The 18,794-nt window shown below is 38.7% G+C and overlaps 1 long non-coding RNA gene across 1 annotated transcript in view; it reads right to left on the bottom strand.

The window, feature by feature from the left end:
* The window catches only part of LOC132070608 (uncharacterized), a 97,508-nt gene that overhangs the window by 10,134 nt on the left and 68,580 nt on the right, over positions 1-18,794 (bottom strand). Inside the window, exons 2-3 of the long non-coding RNA XR_009418025.1 lie at positions 10,214-10,264; positions 4,773-4,927 (exon numbers count right to left, since the gene is read on the bottom strand). This is a non-coding gene — a long non-coding RNA (uncharacterized LOC132070608). The remainder of the gene's footprint in view (positions 1-4,772; positions 4,928-10,213; positions 10,265-18,794) is intronic.

Below are 18,794 nucleotides of genomic sequence, written 5' to 3'. Positions count from 1 at the left end.
CAGGAAATCGGTTATGTGCCAGCAACAGAGAAACAATCCCATACAAACAGCAACATTAGGGGAATCTTAAGGCTAAAATTTAAGCACTAAAAAGACAGAGTGCACCTCAGGAAAAGCTAGATTAGCTACCTTATCACTGCTTGCAAGCATGCATACAATATTACAGCCCTTAATTAAGCAGATATGTTTTCTCTCTGATAGAATGAATCAGATGGTCTTCTAGATTTTTTGTGTTTAGCATATATTAACAATTTATCTCTTTTCTGTGTGTCCATCATTTAATTAGCATAAAAGCCCCCTAATCCAATGTTTGCTTGGTCATCTTCATGACATATACTCCTATCTCAAAGGTACTCATTTTAATAATTTCATCAGTACAGATGTACAATGCATTCCACAAGACATTTTTCTCTTAAGAGACAGATGTACTTCTTAGCAGTAATTCATTACTTATTACCTCGCAAGCTGTTTTTCAGACAAATAAGCTCACAGTTCCATTACTAGTATCTTTTAATGATGTTTCTGTTTCAGATTGCTTTATCATTGGAGTCTAATCCAAATTTCACTGAACTTTCCCTTTAATTTTAGTGAAAGGTTCTGTTCTTCATTTTCCAAGCAGCTCAAAGCACATCTCAGGAAAATCTGTACACTATTTATTCAAAAAGACATTTTAAAATAGAAAGCAAAATATTTCTTTAGCATTAAATCGCTTCTCTAATGAGCAAAACCTCCTACAGAGGATTTTCACTAGTTAGCTGACAGCACATCCTAGAACACAGTAAGTGAAAGAAACCTGCATGCTGAATGATGAATGGGAGCAGGGTGTTTTCAGAATTACTTCAGAGGGCAGCACAAATGAGTTTCATTTGTAGCCTTGCAAAATCATCATGTTGGGCAAATTTGAAAACTTATTCAATATGGTAATGTTAAGCCTGAGAACAGATAGATTACTGAGGGTGTTAGAAGAATAAGGTGATCTCTGGATCTCTGGGCTATGCACCAGCTATTCCATGCTTCTAAACACAACAATGAATCTTGAAAGATTTCATGCTAGGGAACACAGTCTGTAAAGAGACATAACACTGAAAGGCAGAATCTCTGTAGAGTGACCCTTTCCTTTATTGCATTCTCCTGAGATTCCACCTGGATTACTGCATCCAACTCTGGAGCATCCAAATTAAGAAGGACACCGACCTGTTAGACAGCTTCAGAGGAGGGCTACTACAGTGATCAGAGGGCTGAAACATTCCTCCTATGAAGTCAGACTGAAAGAGTTGGGTTGCTCAGCCTGGAAAAAAGAAGGCTTCAAGAAGACCTTACAGCAGCCTTCCAGTCCATAAAGGGGACTACAAGAAAGCAGCAGAAGGACTAACCACAAGGACATGTAGTGATAGAACAAGGGGAAAATGGCTTTACACTAAAAGAGGGCAGGCTTAGATTAGATATTAGGAAGAAATTCTTTACTGTGAGGGTGGTGAGGAACTGGAACTAGTTGCCCAGAGGAGTTGTGGATGCCCCATCCCTGGAAGTGTTCAAGGCCAGATTGGATGGGGCTTTGGGCAACCTGATCTAGTGAAAGGTGTCCCTACCATGGCACGGGAGTTGGAAGTAAATGATCCTTAAGGTTCCTTGCAACTCAGGGCATTCTGTGACTGCCCTGCAGTTCTCTGTACTAAGCATATTTCTGATTACTGGAGCCCTGAACTTCACACTGCAAAGGACTTAGGTCTTTGAGGACCTTCTGAAAACCATAACTTATTTTATAAAGTCCTTGATCTTGTGCATTTTACAACCACAAACCTCTCCAATCATGCCCACTCATTAAATTGATTGGTACAAACTATGTGCACGTGTGAAAGCCAAATCAAACTGGGATTTCACTGTGATAAACATGGTGATCAGAAAATGCCAAAAGGGAATAATCTGTTTAGGCATGAAGCAGGAATGCCAATATCCCCCCAGTTCAGTGGTCGTCCTTAATGGTTATGAGATTTCAATACTTCTATCATGATTCACTCTTGAAAGGAATTCTAAAACTTTTAAAGGATACTGAGAATATTGCTGTGTAGAGAATTCACCCATATCTTACCTCTTGATTTCCTCCTCTCACTTTTCTCCAAACTTAAAAATTCTGGTGTTTTTTGCTGTTAAGTAGATTCTATGGTTTCAATGATTTGGAAAGAGTAAATGAGAAATTTTTAAAAATTAAGTATTTTAAACATTAACTTCATAACTATGTTTTATTAAATTAGGAATATTAAGTACTAGTCCCTCATACTTCATACAAAGAGAAGGGAGGAGTTATCCTACGGGCACCTTATCATGGGGGACAGCTATGCTTTTCAAAATAGTCAACCAGCAAAATACTAATTATCTATAATTTATATTTTTTTTTCTATAGGGTGGGACTGTTGATTGACCCCTTGGTTATTAGAAACTGAGAGGACTTCTTAGACAATCAATTTTCTTTCCTTGTCACAACAAACTTGTTCCCTGTAGTTTCTTCTGTAATTACTTATTCAGCAGTTTATTAAAACATAAAAAAGAAAAGGACTTGTCATTCTTTTCTGAACTTTTACAAAAGAATGAAGAGATTTAAGCAAGAGGAAAAAAAAGAGATCCTGTATTCCTGTCTTATCAATATCAGAAAGTCATCCTAATAAGGATTATTCCTACACTGACACCACAGCTCTTCCTGTTTCTATAAAACTATTCACAAGTTGCATATATTTCCATATTTGATCTGCATTAATATTAAAATCCTCCTGAAGTTTCTGGAAAGATTTACATGTTTTATCATCAGATAAATCCTTTATTATCTTGTCCCAAAAGTTCATTCTTCTTTAAAATGCAATAAATATTTAATTTGAACAAACAAAGCAAAAGCAATTAAGGAAAAGAGGTGCCCTAAGAAAAAAAGAAATCTGAAGATTGAACTCACAACTGCATTTGCTGTCTGTGTAAGAATTTCTAGAGTCATTATCAAATAGAAAAAGAAGTAGCAAACACCAAATCTCATATGTAGAAGTCAGAAGATATACCAGGGTATTATCCTCAAGCATTACATTACCATGCACTGATATATTGGATGGATGAGTAGCAGAAGAGACAGGATATTGCTGTGGTTGCTGGAGACAGAATGCAAGAGGCAGGTGGCATGACAGGACTGAATAGACAGCAAACCCTCTGGTAACCCTGGCAGGAGGAAGTGGTAAGCAAAACTCAGTATCTTTTGGATTTGGTTTCCCAGGAGCTAGAAGGTGTTGAAAGGTTTTATTTATTTATAGTCAATCCTTTGGAGTTATAAATCTCACAAGAAGCTGCTCAGGAGACCAGAGACTTCTCAAGAACATCACACCTTGTGTTGCTTCAGCACTTTGCATCCACCTTCCTAGAAGTGTGCAGAGGTTTGCATGGAGGAAAGGCATTAACAAGAGAACAGGGGGAAGAGAGGAGGACCCAGAAGCTCTTCTTTCATTTGTGCAAAAATACTACAAGAAAAGAGTGAAATAGATTTAAAGGGAGATAATGATAAAAGTGTTGGGACTTGTGTCTGAGGCAAATTTCATTGTCTTTAAACATAGCCTAGATCTCAAATACAATTTCTATTTCACTCAGAATATACACAGCAAATGCTGCTGGTCTCACTCCTGATCTTTCCAAGCAGTTTTCTCCTACAGTAAAAAAAAAAAAATTCATCTTTATCTTGACTATCTCTCTTTTTGTCCCTGCTGTGCCTTGCAATCCCCATCTCTGTGCCATCTGTCAGTGAGACAGGCCAGGGAAATACAGAACCACTGGTACTTACAGCTCTTGAAACTTCTGGATAAATCATTAGAGAACATGCTATAGGGAACAACTTCACAATGACAAGGAAATAAAATCAATTTTATAATAAGTATTCTCGAATTCTTTTTTCCATAGGGTCAATCCTCAGTCATTCCCATAGAAAACTCTACCCAAGAGGGAGGAAAAGAGAAAAATTGTCTGAGGTTTCCCTCTGAGAACATTTACTTCTTCCTTGGAAGTGTGGGAATTTGATCTCCATGCTCTGTGGAGCAATGGTGAGGGGATTAGTCTACAACTCCATTAGATTTTCCCAGAGCCACAGAGGCTGTGCAATTTCTGGCTCTTTTGTAAATGATAGTTTGCTCAAAAGGCCTCCAGTTACACTTGAAATATAGGACAGGAGTCACCACTTTAGCTATAGACCCACACAGAGAACCCAGAGACAGAGGAGTGAGGTGGTGCCTTGGGGTGCACAAACACTTTTAATTTATAAACCATGCAAAAAAAAACAACAGGGGTTGGGGGGCTCTCAGGTAAAGATTATATGGAAAAATATGTTTTCTATTGACATTGTTACTTTAGAGTGGAGTTGAAAGTTTCCTAAATAGGAAATCAGCATCCAAACTAGCACTAAAACATTGGTGCATCATGCAGGACAACACTGGGCTTTAGTACAGATCTCATTCTCATATAAAAAGCCACCAAGCCACTGTGCCTCTAGGATTGCTATCTGCAGAACACATAATCTTTAACATGTCACAAGTCTTTCTTGCTCTCAGAATTCGTTTCATGTGATATCCTTCTCCTTCTATTTCCATTTCAGAGTAAGCTCTTTTACCTCCTCCCACTCCACTAAAATGGTGATGTGTCCCTGCAGCTGAAGGTAAGGGGGAGTCACTGATGTTTTCATGCTTCTGGAAACACTGTGCAGATGACCCACCATGCTGACTACCTGAAGACTGCTTTTTTGATCTGGTACTCACATTTTCTCCTCCTTTGCCACTTCCCAAACATGTCCATGTGTCATTCTCTGTGCGCAACACTGGTTTTCAGGATTTTTTTCTATGTGCAAAGAGTTTTGACTGAGGTCACTGGGTTTTGTTTTGAAGACCCCAGGATTTAATTTGTCCTTTCATACCTGCAAAGAAGGCAAAGTTCCATATCAGTATCATTCATCAAATCTGTGATTTCATGATGGTAAAATGGTGGATATGAATCTTATTACCACAGTTGTTCCCTTGAGCCTCGGTGGTGGAAAAAAAGGGCATCAAACCATATATGAATAATTGCTGTAGTCTTTGAGGTCCCCCTGTTGTACTCATATAAATGGAGCATCAGCAAAAATTATTATCAGGTCAGGTAACTCTAAGGGTGAGATCCTCAGCAGATGTGAATCACTATTACTCTAATTAAAAAAAGAAAAGGTCACCATTAATGTCACTTTAAGATTTGGATTTAGGAAGCATTTATCTTACTCTGCTCATCTGAATTTATGAGAAAGCTGCACTTAAAAATTAAATTGCATTTGAGAGTCAGGAAAAAAATCAGCTTTACATGAACAATTAAATGTGACAAAACTGTACGAAACAAAATTCAGGACTCTTGAATTGCTAGGTAATTTATCTTAAAGAACATGCAAAAAGGTGTTTCACTGTCATAAGAAGTAGTCTGGAGATAACATCAAAGCTAATATAATACCACTGCTGTTACCCTTCAAAAAAAACTTTATCTGCAGTTAAAAGGATAAACTGGGCACATTAGAAAGGTAATCAAAAATCTAAAATTAAATAGTTTTTAGTGTCCAGTTAAATTAAATGAGCAATGGAACAATCTAAGAAAATACAGCATTTCATTTCATGACTATTAAATGGATGGCTATCGGTGCTTGTTATGATTATAAAATCACACTTCAGATACTCACATCTCCCCACTTTTCAACTCTTCCAAAGTTATAGCTCTGTCACTTCTCTATAGTACAAAAATACAGCACAGCTTCTTGCAATTTCCTGAGACACTGCACCTGTAATATATTCATGCTAATTGCTCGAAACTCATGCATACAGATGACAAAAGAAGCTGAGCGGCAATTCAGATTTTTCATCCAAAGGAAACATAATTGTTTTATAATATGCTGTAAGTTTTGAACCTGCAGGTTAAGTATTCATTTAATTACTTAGGGAGAGGTTGCACTTCTACTCCTCTCCATGTAGAAGAGGCATACTGCATTGGTGATATGCCAGGAGAAGGGTGAAGAGGAGCTCAGATTTTGAGTTTTCCTTCCTGTCTCTCTTCTTCCTGCATCTCTTCTTCCTGCATCTCTCCCTTTCTCCTTATTGCTTCCAGTGCCTCTGCTCATCCACTTGCCACTGATATTTTCAGAAAAAAGTTATTCAAGCCAAATATGTTGAAGAGCAAATAGAGGAAGAGGAGAAGAAATGTGTTTCCTGCACAGACATCTGGTTTCAACACAGGTATCTGGTTTCAACACAGGTATTATTAAGTCTCCTAAATAAGATCATTTACTAGTTAAGGGATTTTATTTCAGACCCTATCAACAGAATGGCAGGAAAAAGAATGGTTTCAATACAAAGTCAAAAGTATTTTGGGTTTCTGATAAGAGACCTACTTGTCGCTGCAACAGCAGACCTGGCAAGATGCATCAGTAGCAACCAAGTATCTCCTTTGGCTCATATCATTGAAGTCTGCATTTTACAAAATTGAGGAAACAATTGAAAAATTTACATCTAGATTTGTGTGATCCAGTAGTTTTAATATATTGTCTGCACCACACAGAGTCATTAACTTTGTCTAAATATACTTACTACATTAAAAAAATCATCAAATGTCCTGAACATGGCTTAAATTTTCAAAAGACTTCAAGTAATTCAAAGGACCAGTTTCCATTTGTACACCCCAAGTAGTAAAGAGACTTAACAGAATTAAGCAATACACGTTCCTTATAGTCCTAAACACACCTCTTACAATACTCATACAATTTTTCTGTGGATAGGCATATAATTATGGAGGCAACAGAAACCTGGTGAGCAGTGTATGGATCACACTAGTAACAAAAAAATTTCAGGCGAAAGGAATGGTGCTCATATGTGTCCAGAGAGACAAAGTCTCTCTTTAGAGCCATTAAGCTCCTAAATAATCTCAGCCACTTGTATGATACAAAACACCAGATCTACATTTTTAAAGATGTAATGGTAGCCCCAGAGAAATAAGAGCTTTGGGGTTAGATCACCTTGTAATAGTGTGGAGAACGGAGTCCAACTGCTCCTTCTCACCAAACCACAGCCTGAGCTTGAGTTCAAACCAGCACCCCAAGACAGAATCCCAACAGTCAGCATTCCCTGGGGTAGGAAAATTCTCTCAGACACCAACACAAGAGTTTCCCCTCCTCATAGAAATTATTTGATATGCAAAGGACTGAGGTAAGGAAGAGTGTCTTTAACCCCAGTGACTAGGAAATGTATCTAAGATGGGTGTTCAACTCCACATCTGATAGGTATCACTGCTCCAGAGCAGGAATCTGAACCTGGCTCTTCTACCTTTCTCTCACAGCTACATTTACTTTGAGCATGTTGAGACCATGCTGGTAACATCAGGTCCATAGCAAAGACAGTCCCATTTTGAAGGCTTCAAGGTTTTAGCCACAGCAGTCCTTGAAGTAGATCTCAATATTTAGGTGAGTTTGGACAGCAAAATCTTGAGCATATGCAAAACATAACATGCTAAACTAATAGTCAGGAGATAAGTGACAGCTGAGGAGTAATTATTCCAATGGTACATGAATGCTGGGACAAGGTGATACCTACATTCTGCAGCAGATTATGGTGACAGAAAAGCTTTGAGCTGACTTTCACAGTACATCCACGGAGTTCAGCACAGCACCATGCAGAGACAGTCACACAGGTCTCAAAGGCAGCCTAGCCTTTTTGGTATGGCAGAACATGCATTATTAAATTCAATCCCTGTTTCTCAGCAGAGCTAATTAGTTCAGGTGCAGCTCAACGCTGCTATAATTATAATCCATCTGCTTCCAGAGCTAGCTAGTTTGGGTGCTGAGAGCTTGGAAATTTCTCTGCAGTACCCCCTCATGGGAGAGGGCATGATACTATTATGTCCTTAGGTGTGAAAAGAGATGGATTGACGCTTTGGTCTCTTTGATGATGCGAGCCTTAGCAGCCTAAATCCTGCCAAGTTAAATCCTCTCAAGGGACAGATTTTTTAAGATGTTTAAATAGCTAAAGCCCCAGGTATGGCCCCAGTGAGATTTTTGAAAAATGCCTCATAAGCACTAAGTGTTTGTTGGTGGTAAATGACTCTGTAAGGCAGCGCAGCAGTGAGAGCCCCATGTCAGACACGCAGCTGAGGCAGTCTGCCGCAGGCAGCAGCCCACGGTGCCCCAGCTCTCACCAAAACTTTGTTGTGCTCAGGTTGGCTCTGCTGCCTTGCAATCCAGCGTGTAAGTGCTAAGACTCATTTGGCTACACAGAGAATATCAAGCCTGTCTGCTTCTCAAGAAACAGATAGTGACAACTCAGATGAATGCTAATTTAGCACGCAGTATTTGCTCGCTTTAAAATGAAGCCTGGATCCAAAGACTACTGCAGAGAATAGACTATCTCTCCTCCATGTCAATTCATATTGGATCAGGCCTTGAATTTGTGGCATGAAGCAATTAGTATAAAATAGATTAGGCAACAACTTCCTTTATTCAGTTGTACAAGTTTTTTCAAGATGAACTGATTGCCCACATTTGTTTCATACAGGCAGCTAAATCATCAATACCAACAAGACTGGCATTAATCAACAGAATTACCTCCTCACTCTCACAGGCATTTAGCCTCATATCACTTCACAAAGGCTGTCAGGGACTGTCTGTAGCTTCAAGCACAATACAGCAGTTCCACAGCATGTTTTTCCAGACACTGGAATCATCCATATGCATTTGGCCTGCAAGCTTTTCAGCAGCACATTTTCAGTGAGAACATTTTCAGTGACCACATGAACCCTGCAGCATGTTCTCCCCCCATTTGCTTTGTTTGTCCACCCACCACCACATATAGGTACCTGTAGATACATATGTGCATATGTGACCAGGGAGTGTGTTCTGCTTCCTTGTGTGCTGTGCAGGTGTGACTGACACCTGCATTTAACAGGATGGCATCTATGTGAGCATCTGGGTCACTGCCATTATTAATTTGACACTCCACACTGCTATCAGTGCCAGCTCTCCCAGTATTTTTCTCTCAGCCTCTGCTTGCTTTCTGCTTTCCAGGGGCACTGGCTAAGGCTGCTGAGACTGTTAGACATTGATTGAAACTCAGCCAGTTTCTACTTATTTAACCAATATGCAGACATTACTTTATGAAATTATTTTAGAAAGTGACAAAGGGAGCTGCCCCACATCACCAGCTCTTAGGAGAAGAGCTCTGCATTTCTGCTCTGGTTCGGTTATGGCTGTCTCACTGCCAAGCTACTCTCAGAGTGCAGACAGCTTCCTATGCCTTTTCAGACATGAAATAATTACTTGTTTTATATATATATATATATAAAGATTGCTGCCTATTACGTGTGTATATTCAGTCTTGCTGTCCTATCTCTCACACTGCACTGCAGCTTTGGACCATGTGAATGGAATGCTGTGAGGTGGCACCCCAAATGCCTGTGTGAGCCCAGCCCTGTGCCCCAGCTCCACAGCCATCCCCACCAGCACCCTGTGCCACCCCACAGCACTGGGCTCGCTTGCTCTGAGGAACTCTGGCTCTCTTAGGACACTCCATCAATTGCAGCAGGCTCCCACAAGGCAGATCAGACTGAAAGGCAGTAATTAGTGACTGAGGTGGTAGAGAGCTGGTATAAGGGATTTTTGCCCATTTCTGTGCAAGGCTAGCAGTTTAACTCAAAGCATTCCCTGCAGTGGTTTAGGTTGTTAAAGCCTGACTGTACTGAACAGAGGGAGGACTCGCAGGCAGTCACGGCAGAGAGGCATTTTGAGAAGCTGTCTCCACTCAGTCACCTCATCTAGGCTGTGAGTGACTCAAGCCTGTGCAGTGTACATTCGAGCAGGTTAGTTAAAACCACTGACAATTAAAAATAACCTCCCTGGTTTTGCACTGGGCAGTGGAAAAAATGTCACACAAATGATGAAGCTCAGCTGAGAAACCAAACCTAAGAACTGAAAGTCTGGCTGTGGCTGTGGAATGAGCTGGACGCAATAAAAAGGGATCAGGTTGTTCTCAGGTCTGAAGCTCAGCATTAAGGTGTGGGCCAAAATAAAACTCTCTTAGACATGACCATAAGTCATTCAAGAAGTCTCATGAGCCTCACAGCTCCCCTGATGACCAACAGGTCAAAGACAAATGCAGCAAAGGAAAAGGAGTTTTCCAGAACTCAGAATTAATTTTTGCTTTACCTTTTTTCCTTGGTTCTTCCTTTCCTTCTTTATCATTTTGTAACCTTCTCTCTGTAGAAAGAGAAATGTCATTTCAGTGTCTGCTTTAGCTTTAAATTTGAAACTTTCAATTTTTATTTTCCACCTCTCATTAATATGTTGCAGATGACTTATTTTATTAATTGCCATATATTTTACTAGTTTATTTATTTTTCTGGGAAATAAATACTTTCCTGACCTGTTCCAGTCTTGTACTAATGCTTAGCCAAATATCTTAAGGCAGTGAAGGAAAAAACAAACAGCTGAACATCTGCTGAAAAGGTTGGAAGGGTGAATAATTTTTAATAGCTTCTAATGAGCTTCCAGAAATATACTGCAAAGGAGCAATGCACAGATATGAGTTCTAAAACCCTTACTTTTAAGAGCATCCTGCTCAGTTATTTCACTCATTTACAGGCAGGAACAAACTCAGATGCAAGAATATGTTGCCAGATATGTTTAAAATGTACCCTACAAGGACATATCTCTTTCTTCAAGCAATCATTAATTGTGCTTAGCACTGCCCCTGCCTTTATGTTTTATTGGTACAACTCAGGTCAGGAAGACAGAAAGGAGTCCCTTATCAGAGCTGAAGCTCTCCATCATTTTGGGGCACCACTTGTCTGTCTTGGAGCTCCACAGAGGCAAACTGAGTGAGTACACATAGGAGCCCACCTGCAACCTGCATCCAAAGGTTCCTCTGGTGATGCAGATCAGTGCTGCCCCTCGAAGAGAGCATTAGAACAACAGGCTCAGCAGTTGAGGCAGCTGTACAGGCATAGAAAAAGTGTTGCTACTATTCCCCTACTTATTGGCCAAAGCAGTAGCATGGAGGTTGCTGAAGAGTGTACCCTTCTCTTTGTCTTGCATTTCAATTTCTCCTCTTTGGGCTGCCCTCATTTCAGCCACATACACCTGCCTACCATGCTCAGGCAGAGCATATAAGTAAATGCAACACAAGGAAAGTCAATAGTTTCACTCACTCACAATAGAAGTGAATTTAGCCATAAATCAATAAAGAAAGGCAAAATGTTCTCTACGTGCCTGTTCTTGCTGCTGTCCTTCATCTGAAGAGTTCAGCCCCACTTAGAGAATCAATGTATCAATAGAGAGTAAACTGTGTTTTCAATAAAACTGAAGATGTGCACAGATTCAGCATTATATGATTATTAATTTCCAAAGTTAGACACAAGCTTTTAACAGTTTCCACTAAATCTCCAAATGAAATTGAAGCACTTGGATAATCATCAAAAAATACTATATTAAAATACTCTCCTCCATCCCTCTCCATGTGCAGAAGCAACTTGGCATACTCCTAGGGCAAGCAAGGATACACTCTTGACTGAAAGCAATGGTGCTTCACTGCCTCTTATTTCTAGGACAGCCCTAAGCTCATTCTGCCACCTTGTGTGATCAACATATAATACAGCACAGTCTCATTTTCAGGTCCATATTTCTTATTCCACTCCATTAAGTCTCGCCTCTTATTTAGTACTCCTCAAAGCTGGGAGTCTGTTAAACTATGTGCAGATAACCACTCATCTCTGATATTCTAATACGGACTGCCAGGACGAAGCAAATTTAATGTTCCATTCATACTCCACCTCCCTAAAAGCCACTTAGTTTTATTAGAGAAGTGAATAATTCTTATTAATTATATGAAAGAATGCACATTCTGTTAGCTTATTGTTAGACAGTGGTTCTCTTGCACTTCATTGAAATTATTTGCTAAATAATGCCTATGAATATTTTTAGCTGGTATTATCCATTCAAAGCAATTTGTTGAAAACAAAAATTCAATTTTTCAAAAAAACCACCTTGACCTGTGTGACTAGCCACTCCTTCTCTTATGGCCTATTATTTCACCTTTATAGAAATAGTTTCTTTACATTTAACCTGACTGGAAAACTGTGAATGTTAGAAAAACATTTGGCTTTCAGTGTAAAATGTCTGTTGAAAGAAAATACAAAGGTAGTCTTTCAGAAAGTGTGACCACTGTTTTCTCAATGTTTCTAATTTTTGCTGCTGTGTTCAGTCGTGACATTACAAAGAAAAAGGTTTTTTAAAAAAAAGCAAAAGAGTTTAATGAATACCCCAGTTAAAGCCTGTAGGATATAAGTCTTTGTTTTGATTAGCTGAATGAATTCAAATATCTTGTTCTGGAAACAGCCAAAGCATTCCTCAAGTTCATCTACACAAACTGTCTGAAGCTTTAGTTCAGCTACCAGGAGAGGCTCCGCAAGGGATTCACAGAGCCAGGAATGGCATCTGGTACAATGTAAAAATCAATAATGCTGCATGAAGCTGTTACCTACGGGCGTCATCTCTCTTCTGAGCACCAGCAAGTGCCCACATGCATCGTAGGTACTGAAACACATAAACGTGACACCAGCTGCCAGTGCAGAGGGACACTTCACCCTGTCCACAGGAAGGCACTCAGTGCATCCAGTTTTTAAATGCCTGTGAGCCTGTGTGTGCTGATCCGCCGTTCAGCAAAGGTGACAGAAGGCAGGAGCCAGACAAAACAATTATCAAAAGCTCCTGCTAAATCCTACAAATGCAGATGTTGACATCTTTTATTGCCTTATGCTTTACAGATACAGAACTACATTTCTTATCAAAGTGAACTACGACTCAGACTTAATTAACCAGAACTGTGGCGCCTACAAGATCTATGCTAAAAGCATAGTGAGTGCAGTCAAAGCAAAATTCATTCCTGTAGTCTGGTGTTAATGCCTTTTACACAGGGAAATAATTATAGCTAAAAGCTGATGTTTTCACTTCATACTTACAGAATACAATTCCTCTTACAGAATCTCATCATCACCTTAACTCATGGCTGTGGTCAGAAAACTGTTTATGTTAACATCATACCATTTTACTCCCCATATATTCTGCAAGTAATCAAATCACAGGGCTGATCTCCAGTCCTTCTGTGAGGAGAAATAATCGAGGCAGGAAGATTCACAGTGATTTTAATAAGAACCAGGCAAAATATGTCTACAAGATACAAACTCAAAAAAATATGCAATTTGCATGTCAGAGACAGCTTTAGTAAATTTGAAATTTGGCAAAAATCTTCAGGCCACACAAACATATCCTTCCACAACTAATAATGAAGCAATTTGAGAAAAATTTCTTTTGTTTCTTGAATGACCCTGTACAAAATTTTGACCTTTCTTTTACAAGATTTTTACTAAAAGGATTAATAAATATATATATCTAAAACCAAAACTGAAATTTTTGCCTCCAACTGTATGTTTCAGGTTGACCTAAAAGGGAAAATCATATTAAAATATGATTGAAATGTACAGCCTTCAAAATATGTTACACACAGTTCTAATTTCAAAAGGCTTTGGCTCAAGTTTCAAAAGCACAGAGCAAGCCTACAATGTGCATAATTATCCTGGTATAAGGGAACATAGAGTAAAGGGACCCGTAAAGTTTGAATCCCTTTACAGGCTCTTGCAGAGCCCTTGGCAAGTCATTTCATTCTCTTATATCTCTATTTCCCTGTCTATTAAGTCAGGGCAATAATACCTACCTTCCCCGAAGAGGTGACAGTAATTAAGTCAATGTTTAGCATAGCACTTTCAAGATGCAAATCTCTGCATTAAAGTTCTAAGTACTGTTATTATTATCATCATTATCACCGATTATCATTAGGCTAAAGCTACTGTTTAATTCTGTATGTTCTCATTCTGAGAGATACATTCAACTACCATTGTAAGCTAATTATACCATCTACTCTTAAGTATAGGAGTACAAAAGCATACCTTCTGCTGCATTTGCAGTCTGTTCCCACTTTCAAATTCTCTTTGTGTAAAGGGAAGTATATTCTTAACTAATGCCTTAAGGAAGTTTGCATGGTATTGCCAAATTAGCTCATTGCAATTAGTATCTCAGGTTTCTCTGCAATCCCAGGAAAATAGCAGTAGCCACAAACGCAGTTAATAATGATGACTTTGTAAAACAGAACTGGAGGCTGATATTGAAAGGGCTGTCAAAGAGCAAAAGGCTGCATTTCAAATGACCTTTAAATCCGCTGCGACTCCTGCGGAGGATAAGAGGTAACATGAGTGACAAGAAAGGCTTTTCCAGCTCACCAGATTTCACCAGGTCAAAGAAGCATTTGTAATGAATAAATAAATAGATAATTCATCCCCCAGCTGTTTCGGCAACTTTACAGATATGAGAGCAGGTAGGAAGCAGGTCTGTGAAGCTGGATGGATTTCAGAGACCTGAAAAACTGTTAGAGAACCAAAGAACTGAGCCCAAGTTGTTCATTATGCAGGACAGAAAGGAACAGAAATTTGCCCACAGGGCTTCAGATGCACTATGTATCTGTGAAAGCTGAGGCTTTAAAATGCCAGTGTCAAAAGTACTTTCCTAAAATCGTCTTGACTCAGTTTCCTCTGGTTTTGCTCACAGGAACATGCAGCCATGCCCCCCTCTCTGCTCTGGAAAAATAAATGTGTATGAATTTCCAGATGGGCACAAAGGCAGCCAACACCTCAAAGCCTAGCTCTGGAACAGACAGACACAAAGACACACAGAAAGACACACACTAAAGAGATGGTGTGTCACACTTCCACATGCAGCCATGGAGAAAACCACTCTTCTCCTTGTGATTGTTTATGCATGAGGACAGCACATTAGTGTAAATAAATAACTGTTTTTTAACAGATATTGAAATTTTACAACTGTCATCCTTGAAATAACATATTCAAGATGAGACATTTTGTAACAAAAGTGTTTTACATTTACACAATCTTTCTATTTAGTATTATCAATGCAAAAATATTTCTGAAGTCAAATAATTAAAAGTGCATGAAAAGATTAAGAAACAAAGTAAATGTTACTTTTTATAGGGAAGGAAACTGAAACATGGAGACTAAAATCTGTATCTATTCTTAGCCAGCTGGATGAGACAAATAAGGGCTCACATTGTCAGTCCTGGCATATGACAGGTATACCAACCATTTGAAGAACACTGTGGCTCCAGTCTCTCCATGTATCAGGGAATCTCTGTGCTGCAGGGAAGCCTTTTGCTGCAGCCTGAGTCTCACCCATACCAGAGGGCAGGCAAAGGCAGCTGCAGTGCTCACCAGGATCCTAAATGCCAGGCAAGCGCTTCCCAGCTAATAATTAAGAATAGTCTGAAGCACAGGGACTGGTGGGAACTCTTTCCTCTCCCAAAGAAACCTTTCTGTCAATTAATGTGACTCAATATCCACCCCTACATAGGTTTTCCTGTTTTATCCAACCGTCCCATAGATTTTCCCTATGGAAGGACATTCAAGACATTTTTGCTCAATCATCTTGAGAAAAAGTGATTAATGAAGCTTTTTCAAAGGAGAAGGCATAAATTACTTCTCTAATGTAAATATGGTGCTGAGAAATGAATGGACAGTATTGAATGGCATTATTACCCAGGAGAATGGGAGAAAAGTCATAAAACACACACATACATAGACAGTTGTCCATCTGCTCTCTGTCGTTATTTAGGTCTTGTAGAAAGCTATCCTCAGGTAGGGCGGAACTGGCTGTTGGTAGAAGTAACTTTTTATAATTTCAATAAGAAAAGAGAAAGAAATATGCATTGTAAGAAGAGAATTCTTCATATTAATGGTATGTGCATGGTCATGCAGTGCTATCAGCCACTATAACTCAAGTGAAAAAGATTTATTGGTAAGCCAGTATATCCCCTTGCTAAAGTTCTATGCAAGTCATTTCTTCTTTTGATTAAAACATATAAACAGCCTAATTTTCCCTATATGAGAAATCCAAGGAACAACCTAAAAGCATTATCTCTGTCAGGCAGCTATCAACTGCCTTTCCTTCTTTGTCTGGCATTCTAAAGTACATTTAAGCATTACCACACTGTTTTAAAAGATAGTGAAAGTGGGGTAGGATCAGGCTGTTCAATAACATCTCAGATGGTTCTCATTCTTTAAAACCAATGCAATTTAAAACCTGTGCAATATAATCAACTTACTGACAAGTTGCAAAATATAATTAATTGTAAAATATCATGTCTTATCATATATAGTATAAAAAATATTTATCACTGTAGTTAAAAATTATGTAGTTCTAGTTCCCAGACAAAACACAACTATAATTCCTTATTTTATTACTTCATTGTTTCTCTTTTAATTAACATTTGAATAGGTTCAGGAGTGGATGAAATTACAAGTCTAACCCCTGCCAAATCTTCAAAACCCCTGGACATTTGTATCTATCTCATTCTGTTACTCAAAGCATCAAACTGATAGTACTGGAAATTAAATTGACCAATTTATTCATCGCTGAAGCAGGGCTTAAACCTCAGCAACGTGATTGCCATCATGTCAGTGCTGTCAATGACCTGAGTCTTGAGTTTCAGAGATTGCCCCAGTAACACTCGATAATAAGTGGCAAAACATTATTACTTCCTTTGGTACTCATTATAAAAACATTAATTGGGGTGAAAGGTAATCCACTTCATATGCTAAGTCATGGATCTTCTCTAAGGGTGGACAAGGGGAATTGCAAGAATAAGTATGTCATCATGATTTGTTGCCACAAAATTTCCTTGAAGTTTGAATGAACGGACTTCTAGAGGGCATCACAACAAGGAAAAACATTTAAATTATCCAGGTCTGGCCTGAAAGGTCAGATTTGATTTTTCATCAAAATGAAAACATAACAGAAATGGGATGAGCTCTGACAAAGTGTCTGCACAATTTATGCAGCCCACTTTTTCCATTATCCTGTTTTGACTAGTTTAACTTTATTTATTTTAGGGAATCACTACATGGCTCACACATTGCAAGTAGTTGAAATTCATGGTTCTTTTACCACACCACCCCTATTTTCTCTCCCTTTTAAGTACTGTTTTCATAGAAAAAAAGGCCAAAAGGAAAAAAAAAAAAACCAACCCACACCATCACCAATTTTCTACAGTTTGACTCCTGTTGCAGAAAAGCATTAAACTCACAGCCAGGAAGCTGTTTTCCCCCTTCTCAAGTGCTGTCACCCTACCTCTTTAAGCTCTGTTTTATCAGTTGCATAGAATTTTTTTTCTTCATTTCAAAGAGCACATTAAACTCTCATTAACAGAAAGGGGAATTAAGCATGCACAGTTAGAAAACTAATAAAAAAATTCTGCACTAAGCACAGAAACAGGATTCCCCTGACAAATGTGTATTCACTAAGAAATATCACTGCAGGTAACAAATAAACTCCCTTGGCTAAGTCAGATATCATTTCCAAGGTTTTCTCAAAGCAGGCTCTCTCTTGGAGACATTTCAGCAGGAAAGAATGGGTTCTGCTCAGCCTGGGTTTATCTTGAAATTCTGGACTTTCATGTTCACAGAACAATAATGTTTGAAAAAACCAAAAATTTAAATTAAATCCCACACCTCATAAGGAGGCATCTCAGGGGCCAGCTACTGGCAGGGCTGGAGAGAATGCTGCTGCCAAATGGAAAATGTGATCTGGCAAGTGGACCTGAAATCTTAGATTTTGAACTTGGCAGATCTGAAAAGTCTTGGCATTTGGTTTTAAGGTCCTGGAATGCGAAGCTTGCAAACAAAGTTTTTCCCCATAAGAGTATAAAAAGCACCTTTAATATGTGTAAAGCAAACTTCCATCTGCCCTTCTTATAAACAGACCTGGTGTGTTTTGCTGAGTATGAAGTAGCCTTTAGAAATCATTGATTTTGCCTAGATATCCTATATTCATCTTTCTTTGTCTCATATGGGGCCCCTGTGACTTTTTGACCTTCCCATAAATTTTAGCATCATGCGGAAGGTCAAACAGTCAGGGAAAGCAAAAAAGGATTAAAAAAAGAAAGAGCTGCAGTGAATGGAGAATTATCATCATAAGCTTATTATATATTTCAAACACTGCAGACTTTAATGGCAGCAAGCTTTTAAAAGTTCAGCCACTGCTTTTACTGGTATAAAGGGATACTGTTATTTTTTTCCATCTGATTTTTAATACCACTAATCCAAAGAGTTACTAAAGTCTTTCTGAAAAGTTATATGAACTATTTAAAATATTTTTCATTCATTTAAAATATTTTTTAAAATTAAAAATATTATTTTTGAAAGTTTCCTATTGTTCACTTGTACCCTTGACAACAGGAAAGAGTCACTACACTATTTGCCTCTCTGTGTTCATCTTGGCCACAATCCTCACTGCATTTTCTGGCTTTCACTTTTTTCTTCCCCCCTCTCCCCTCTTCCCTCCCCCCAATTTTTTTTACAGGAAAGAGAGGGAACAGGCAGTACTGGCAAAGCACAGCTTTGAAAGTAAATAAAGATGTGGTTGCTGTCTATTTAGTGGCAACATATTCTCATTATTGGTATTGTTAGTGTCATCTTTACCAGCATTATAGCTGGAGCCTAAGCATCTAAGAGACACAATTGTTTTCATAAGTCACATCTCTCCTGCAATTTGCTTAAATGCTGTGAGTGAGTAATTTATCCTGTTAATATCTTGTTCAGCTATTGAGAAGTAGGAGTTAGAAACCACAGAAAAGAAGCCAAACACATAAGGTGCAAAGGAATTTTAAAAA

The sequence above is a fragment of the Ammospiza nelsoni genome, chromosome 3 (assembly GCF_027579445.1).
Source record: "Ammospiza nelsoni isolate bAmmNel1 chromosome 3, bAmmNel1.pri, whole genome shotgun sequence".
In the NCBI taxonomy this organism is placed as follows: Eukaryota; Metazoa; Chordata; class Aves; order Passeriformes; family Passerellidae; genus Ammospiza; species Ammospiza nelsoni.
The sequence above is the reverse complement of the archived record's forward strand: the minus strand, read 5'-3'. Positions and strand labels throughout refer to the sequence as shown.